We start from the raw sequence: 8640 nt of genomic DNA on the forward strand, positions 1-8640 counted from the left end.
GCAGAACCCTCCCCCCCCCAAAAAAAAAAACAAAAAAAAAGAAGAAGAAATGCTACCAAATGTAATTTTTAAAAGAATTATTTAATTTTATTAATTATTATTCACTTATTTAATCCCATTTGTTATTATTATCTTTCAATTTGGCCAGAGAGAGAATGGGAAAGTAAGAAAGCAAGCCACCAGGTCCAGGACTCAAACCACAGTCTGCCATGTGGGAATCCAGTGCTTTTAACCACCATGCGACCTGTTATTTTTTAAAATTTGCTCTAGGACACATGGGCTCACCAGAAAGAGATAGAGAAAGAAAGAGAGAAAGAAAGAAAGAAAGAAAGAAAGTGAGAAAGCAAGCCACTAGGTCTGGGACTCAAAACCCATCCACATGGGGGAGTCCAGCACCTTAACCATCACACCATCACACCACCTGCTAGTCTCTCAAATGTCATTTTTAAATGCAGCAATTCTGGAAATATAGTTCTAACAACTTAGGGGTTAAATTTCAAAGTTTGTTTCTATAAAATAACTTACAAATGATACATTCCAAGCTCTTCTAGTCTAGTAGAAATGACCATCGTGCAAGAAAACATTTGATCTGATGTGAAATGGTAGATACTGAAAACCTGTTGAGTTTGGGTATAGAAAGTTGTTTCAAAGTGTTATAAACTAGAATTAGTGCTTTTAAAAAGACTGTTAGAGAAATATTTTTAAAAATGAATACATGATGACTTTATGAAAAAATACATAAAATAAATATGCATAAACTGTAGGCAAAATACATTTCCTAGTGTTTTTCTTTGATGACACATAGTTTTTCAGAGTTTCATTACATGTACAGATTTACTCAAAGATGTCATCATTTGCTACATTTTAAAGAAAGCAATACCTCTAAAGGAGACATTTAAAGATGCTAAATTATAAACACACAATACATGTTTTCCTTTCATGAGGTAGTTGTTTCAGTCATTCTCTATTTCCTTGCTTCTACCTAGTAATTACAAATCTGTGGGTAAAATTACTTGAACACAGCCCCCTGGACTTCCAGTTAACACACAATGTCATTTCGCTCCCCATAACCTCAGCCGGCACTGCAGATAACGCCAGCACACATAGTCTGCTTGGACTTGTTGATTAACTGATGGATTATGAAGTAGGAGAGCAGCAGATTCTGGTGTATATCACTTCCATAAAATTAATGATCATCTCAAAAGTGGTTCCAGTCTCCATTCAGCAGGGCCTGGGAGGTCATGTTCACTCAGCTTGAGGTTTTTCTCTGATTAAATATAGCCTTGGTGTTTTTCCTTGACATTGAATTTCAAAGACAAGTTGGTGTGATTGCTCTTGAAGAAACAAGTGAGTTTTGCATTTGTGATTTATGAAGGAATTTAGTGCCTAGTGGTGAAAGAAAGGAAGGAAGTATGGGTACTTTGGACAGAGACATGGGACTTCCATGAGGCTAAGAATTCTGCACATTTCCTAAGAGTTGTTTTTTTTGGGGGGGGGAGAGGTTTTTGCTATAGGATGCGTGTGCTCACCAGAAAGACAGAGAGATAGAAAGCGAGAAATCACCCCCCAGGGGGGATGGCCATGCTGCAATCCCCTCTCCTCCATTCTCCTCTCGGGATCTTGGGCACGCCACGCACACGTGCCTGGCATGAGTTTAAGCCACAGGTCCGGGATTCGAACTGCAGTTGACTACATGGGAGTCCACCGACATAGCCATTACTCCAACTGCTGGTCCTGTTCCTAAGAGTTTCAGGACACTTACAAAGTTTATTCATTTATTTGTCACAGTGAGTCAGAGAAACGGAATGAGAGAGACCACACCTTTAATAGGGACTGGATGCCCCGATCTCCCCCAGTCTCAGCCAGGTGGGGTCATAGGCATGCACGACCTTGGCATGCTCAGGGAGGTCTCTGGGAACAAGCCCGCAACCCTCCCATGTGGCTCTGCCTCACAGGGGGCATCTTTTCACTGTGGCACCACCATCCAACTGCAAGTCCTGGACAAACGTTTAAAAACATTCTCTTCTGAGCCAAAACTTCAGAGGGGTGTCAAGTCGTGCTATATTAATTCAGTCTGTTTGAAGTGAGCAGTCAACTTCCAGGGAGACTATTTTACTATTTTAACCTTTTTTTTTGGTAGGAATTGACTTTCACCACAAATGCATTTCAATGAAATATACCCAAATATTTGCTGAGAAAATATCTGCTTAGATCAGTGGCGAGTTCAACCTAAAATCCACTCTTGGCCATGGCACCAAAGGCTCCCGCTGCGATATCAGAGTAAGCATTCAGTATGTTGCATGAATTTTGGGAAAAAGGTTTTCCTTTCTGGGTTCATACGCTCTCCTTGCAAACTTGCTCTTGAGTTTTATCCTTCTCCTCCATGCTAGCCCAGTTGGAACTATAGCTGCGATGTGTTTCAAGTGCCGCTTCAGATTTTAACCCTCCACTACCTGTTTTGGTCGTGATAAACCTAATAATATTTTCTCTCACCCCAATTCTATTTCCATCTACCACAAGACGCTCTGTATCTACATCCAAAGCGAGATTTTTGTTTAGCTCACTTGTGCATCTTTAAAAGCCCTGAAAGTTGGTGTGTTTATTGTCTCTCGACTTTGGAGAGTGCAGGCTCGAGTACCTCCCGTGACCTTTTGCCCCTGTGGACCCTTGTGTGTAAACAGTATTGCTTCAGCAAACTGCATCTCTCCAGACAGGGCAGGGAGCAACGCTTTTCCAGAGGGAAACCTCATTCTGAATGCATTTCGCTACACATCTCCTGGCCCCCCAATTGTTGGTGTTAGCGCCAAAAACGTCATTTCTCCTCCAGAGGATCTCATTTTTAGAGGAGCATCTTCAAAAGAACAAACGGATAGACACGTTGCATGCATCTTGCAATGAACTTCCAGTCCTCGTTTTCACCAGGTCTGATGATTCTCACTCTCCACATTGTAGGGGCTATGTCTTCATGTTTAGCATCCTCTCAAATGAAAAAAAAAAAAATTCCTGCCTTCTCATTAAGTTGGCTTTTGGCTTAGATATCGATACCCCTTCACACCCCAATATCCCCATCTTAAATCCTTAGGAAAGCAGCTCAGGCTGGTTTCTAGCTAGCAGTTTGTCAGGAGAAAGTTCCACTGATTTCCATGGCTGGTCTGACCCCCAGCAGGCACCCTTGAAGCTCCATGGCAGACTGAGCAGAGACCTGGCGTTCACTCCGGACCAGGAGAAGAGCTCGGGCTCCGGTCAGAGCAATCCCCAGAGGGCACGCTCACTCAGGGAGCCTCATGGCCCCCTCTGTAGGATGCTTGGCTCTGAATGTAGCTTCCTGGAGTGATCCCTTCGCTCAGAAACTAACCCTAGGTTGAGGGAAGAAGTCCAGAGAGAGGCAAATCATGCTTCTCTGCTGTCCCACGTTCACATTTGCTTTCCCGGCGTGGGAGGCCAGACATAGCTCTCTCTTGCCTTAGGGACCAGAATTGGCAACCTTGTGCAAGACTGTGTGTCTTTCTAGCACCGTGTTTTACCGAATCACTTGAATTGAAGTGCCTCCCGGCTTGCCTTGGCCTCACTCTCCCTGTGCACCCTCTAAGGCTTTCAAGCTTAAGAAAGCATGTGTTGAGGACTTTCTGAGTTCTCTGCCCGGTGCCGGTGATATGGTGATGCTTTTAGACAGACAAAACTGTCCATGATCCTCCAGGACTGTAAGGTCCCCCCTACAAACGTTCATGGGATTTTGAATCTCAAGGAAGAAAAAGCATAAAATATGCAAATAGCAAACAAAATGAAGAGTTCAGACAAAGAAATCAATGCTGGCCGTGGAATGGGGGGAGGCATCTTCCTGCAGGAGGAAGGGGGTCATTGAAGTTGGTGAGGGTTTGCCCATAGAAAGGGCAGCCAAGCTTTCATGAGCTGAGATATAAAATTGTGGGCAAGCCCTGGGTAGGAGGAGGAAAGCCTTTCCCAAGTGAGGAGTAGAACCATGTACCGAGGCTGCCTGAGACAAGTCCGGAGCAGACGCCATGTAAGTGACAAGCAAACATCTAGAATAACGAAGTTAGGTTTAGCAAACATCAATTGCTGAATTTCCAAGGCAGGTAGTTAATTTATTTTGTGACCAATCATGGCACTAAATCCATGTGTTAGTAATCATACTTATTTCAAGTATCACTATTGCACAGGTTAGTTGCTAAAACATTGAGCAAGCAATAAAATGGGGCATCATCCACTTTCTCGGCCTCTGTACTAATCTGGATGTTCACAATCATCAGGCTCCTTTGAAAAACATTAGTGTCTCCTAACAGTCAGAGGTAGTAAAGGTCTATGTCCTCTCCTCTGTCAACCTTGCCACCAGGACGTATGCTTAAGTGAAAGCAAGTCACAGACCACATTCTCCACATATGCATATTTATTAGCAGATAAATACAAAAGTTGTCATGCAACCTCTTCCTTTCCATTCTCTGTCTTTTGAGGTAGTCTGACAAGTACTTGGCAGAAAATACGTACTTTGGTGTGGTTATGAGACATTTTTAACATCAAGGTAGGTGACGGAGGTGACGCAGGCTGTCCTCTATCAGGTGGGCATCACCCGACAGAGTTCTAGCTTTAGAGCATCCCTCCAAAAATGTTTAGCTGCGGGGCTTGCCAGATGGAGGGAGAAGGTGCCAGTGGGGGGAACCTTTGCAGCCAACCACGTGCCTCAGCAGCACCCATTTCTCCAAAGGACGTGTCTACTACTCTCTCTGATAAATAATAAATCCTCCCAGGGAGATGGCGATAGGAGTTTCGAAGCCCTCCCCTGGGTCCATTCTGGAGCTGGGATTCCTGATTAGGGTCCCTTACATGTTACCTAGCGAATGCTGACTCTCGGGCACTCGTGTGGGTGCCTGGCGTGTTTTTCAAGCTGACCGCACCGAGGATTTGATCCATCTTCTCTTGAGCAGCACACGACTGCTGTGCCACAGAGCCAGCCCTGCTCTGCTCGCACTTTAGGTCCTTCTTCCTAGAAGCCCCAGCAGCTGTGCTAGAGCTGCCTGGAGTAGAAATCTGACCCGAGTTAAAGAGCACTCCTGCTGTACACATGCAGCTCCCATGCACACTCTCTAGCACCTCCCAAGCCCACCATCGTCATCACTGTGGATGGCCGCCATTGCTCGAATCCAACCATGGTGGACTCAATGACTGATTTTGACCCAGAGACAACTACTTGGATCTGTATGTGAAAGATGCTGGGATGCACTACTTCGAGGATGAAGGACTCATTCACTGAGCATGGCGGGATGGGGGGTTTCCTACTGGGGGCAGGGCCCACTTGTCGGCTCTCTCTGGATTACCCATGCTGAAGACAGCTACTTTATCCAAGGTTGCAAGTTCCTGGGGTAGTCTGCATGCAAAGACTGGTCCATACGGGGCTATGAGGGTCTGGCCCCTTGCACCACACCTTGGCGGGTCCATTCAACTCCAGAAATCTCACCCTTTCCCTGTTTAATCTTGCTTCCTTCCCTTTGCTCACGGATGCTGGTGCCACGTGCTCTCTCCAATAAACCTCCACAACAACCTCCTTCACAGAATCTGCCTCACACACTCCATGGAATTATTTACTCTAAATTCAGAGACTTGCAGGAATGTCTGTGCATCCTGGCATCCTTGCAGCATTTGTGGCATTTCCATACCAGGAAAAATGCTTAAGACTCCTGAAACAGGGGGACCCCAAAACAGAGGAGCCCAGGCTATAGAACCACACAGGCGGGGGTCCTTGGGGCCCCACTCTGTCTGCACTGTCTCTTCCACAGAGACCTGCATCTGTTTCAGGACGCTGTGTCTAGATTTGGACCACTTGTTCAGTTGCCCCAGAAGCTGATCTTTAAGAACTCTGTCTCATATTTAGTCTCATTGGCGCTAAAATGCAGATGCACAGGTTGAAAGAATCGAATAATTCTGCAGAGCTTATCAGATGGAAACTGCTGTTTGAGCACTGGCATCTGTTCTCACCTTCTTCCATAGCAGAGCTTCAGCGTTTTAGCTCAGTACACCCCTTGCGGCTTCACAGCTTCCCTCACAGCTTAGGGACTGCATGCCCACATTCTGGCCAAGGGATAGATGCCCGCTTCTGGGGCTTGTGCCTGTTGTTCCCCCTTCCCTTGACTGGGATGATAAGAACTATAATGGCTTCCTTGGTCCTTGAGACAGGAGCCACATTCAGAGGGTCATAACAACAACCTTTCACATCTGATTGCTTCTCCCTGATTCATGTCAAACAAGATAAACTTATCTAGTTTAGGCCTCTCTACCTTGGGGTCATTTCACTAAAGCAGCTTAGCTGTGCTTTCATTCATAGTGCTAGTCTAAAAAAATAAATAAAAAAAGCATAGTCCTCCCCATTCTCTTCTTTTTCCAGAAACGATCACTGTGAGTTTAAATAATATACATCTAGAGGCCAGCGGGTGGCATGGTGGTTAAGGTGCTGGATTTCCATATGGCTGGCTATGGTTTGAGTCCCGCACCCAGCAGCTTGAAAGTCACGCTGTGCACATGTGCGTACGCGTCCAAAATCCCAGGAGGAGAACAGAGGAGAAGGGATTGCAGTGTGGTCATTGCCCCACAGGAATGATTTCTCATTTTCCCTCTCACTGTCTCTGTCTCTCCCTAGTGAGTACCTGCACCCTATGGCAAAAACCAAAAGTAATAATAGCATACATCCAAATGATATTTGTTATTTAGGTGTTATTTATTGAATTTCCAATTTGGAAGATGAATATTTTACTCTCTTCTCCCACCCTCATCATACCCACCCCTTCTTTCTCTGAAAATAGTTGTATTGTAATTTTGAATAGTTCATTGGCATTTGTATAATTATGACAATCCAAATGGCATATGAAACAGACCCTACTGAGTGTACTATAGAAAGCATTTTGTTTCTTGAATGACAACTTCCTTTTTTTATTGCCAGAAGGCACATACACTCATGAGAGAGAGAGAGAGAGAGAGCGAGAGCACCCTGTCATACACAATGGGGCCATCCACCACCTCCATGTTTTCCCTCCATTTCTCCTTCCTCCTTCCATTCAGGATTTTTCCCATGCATGCGCATGCACCAGGTGTGTTTTTCACGTAGCTGGTGCTGGGATTCTAATTGCAGGCAGCCCTGTAGGACCCAGCTTTCCATGGACAGTGCTTAACCACTGCACTTCAGGGCCAGCTGTTGGATAACAGTTTTCTTGAATAACATTTTGTTTTTCACAGGAAACGATATTCAGCTTTTTTTTTTTTTTTTTCATTTGCTTAGCATCCCATTGGCCTAAACACTCTCAGTTGAACTAACTCCTCTCAATATGTTCGAACACACTTGGGATGCATATAGTTTCATCTGTTTGAGGAAATCTTCCCAGGGCTCTCTGGCCATCTGGGTTGTTTGCTCTCAGCCTGAGCGTGTGTTCCATCTGCCATCTTTATCTGGCCAGCACTACCGGCTCAACGCATTCGGTTGCCAGGCCACACATGCCTGGCATGTTTCCTTCGGTCTAACCTGAGAGGGCCCCGCGCATGGGTGTTCTCCTTGGCAGGCATTTTCTCTTGAGGGTATTAGTAACGCACAATGGAGAGAGTGGAAATCTCCAAACTGAACAAATGTCTTCCTTCCTGGAGTTCAGACTTAAAATTCTGATAGGCAGAATAAGGGACACCAGTGAAGTGCCTCCACAAAAACACCAACTCAAGATACTACTGTTAAACGGCTTCACATTTAGTATTGTTCAGCTATACCATTGTGCATGGCTACTGGCCAACCTTCAATTTGACAGACCCCCCAGATATTTTGGGTATGGTACAAAATCTTTTGGTCATTGTCCAAATACAGGGTTAGGTATCACTCTTACCGAGAATAACTGGAATCCAGACAGCCAAGTTTAGAGCTTAAACAGATCCCCACTTCCTCAATGTCCTTTATCGGCAACACAGTCAAAGCCTTCCCCTCCGCACCGTTAGGAGATTCTGGGAAGACCACTTTCCTTGGCATATTTTATTACAAGATTAAACTGTGGAGACTTGGGGGGGTTGTACATAAAGGAAACAAACAGGTCAACAATTATCAGGTTCATTTTCCCTTCAATTATCTTTTATAAATTCCAGTATGATTTGGATGCTTGAACAACCAATGTGGTTTGATGAGAATTTGTGAATGGAGAATAGCCAAGGAGATGGGATTGAAGATTACTTTTTCCCACTTGGGGCTGAAGTGAAGCTAAACCACTAAATTCAGCTTCCAAACACACACACACGCGCACACACACACGCACACACCCACACACCCCAACATCAACACACAAACTCAATGCCTGAGAATTCCAATTTGGTTATTGACATTTCAAAATAATATGGAAGAAGCTTGTTAAGAGTTGAACTCTGGGGATCGGCAGTTAGCATAATGGCTATGTGGCTGGACTCCCATGTAGTCGACCACGGTTCAAGTCCCAGATCTGGTGACTTAAATTCACGCCAAGCGTGTGTGCATGCGTGCCCAAGATCCCGAGAGGAGAATGGAGGAGAAGGGATTGCGGCGTGGCCATCCCCCCTGGGGGGTGATTTCTCACTTTCTGTCTCTCTGTCTCCCTCTGTCTTTCTGGTGAGTGCACGTGTTCTATGGCA

The sequence above is a fragment of the Tupaia chinensis genome, unplaced genomic scaffold (assembly GCF_000334495.1).
Source record: "Tupaia chinensis unplaced genomic scaffold, TupChi_1.0 Scaffold145148_1, whole genome shotgun sequence".
NCBI lineage: Eukaryota > Metazoa > Chordata > Mammalia > Scandentia > Tupaiidae > Tupaia > Tupaia belangeri.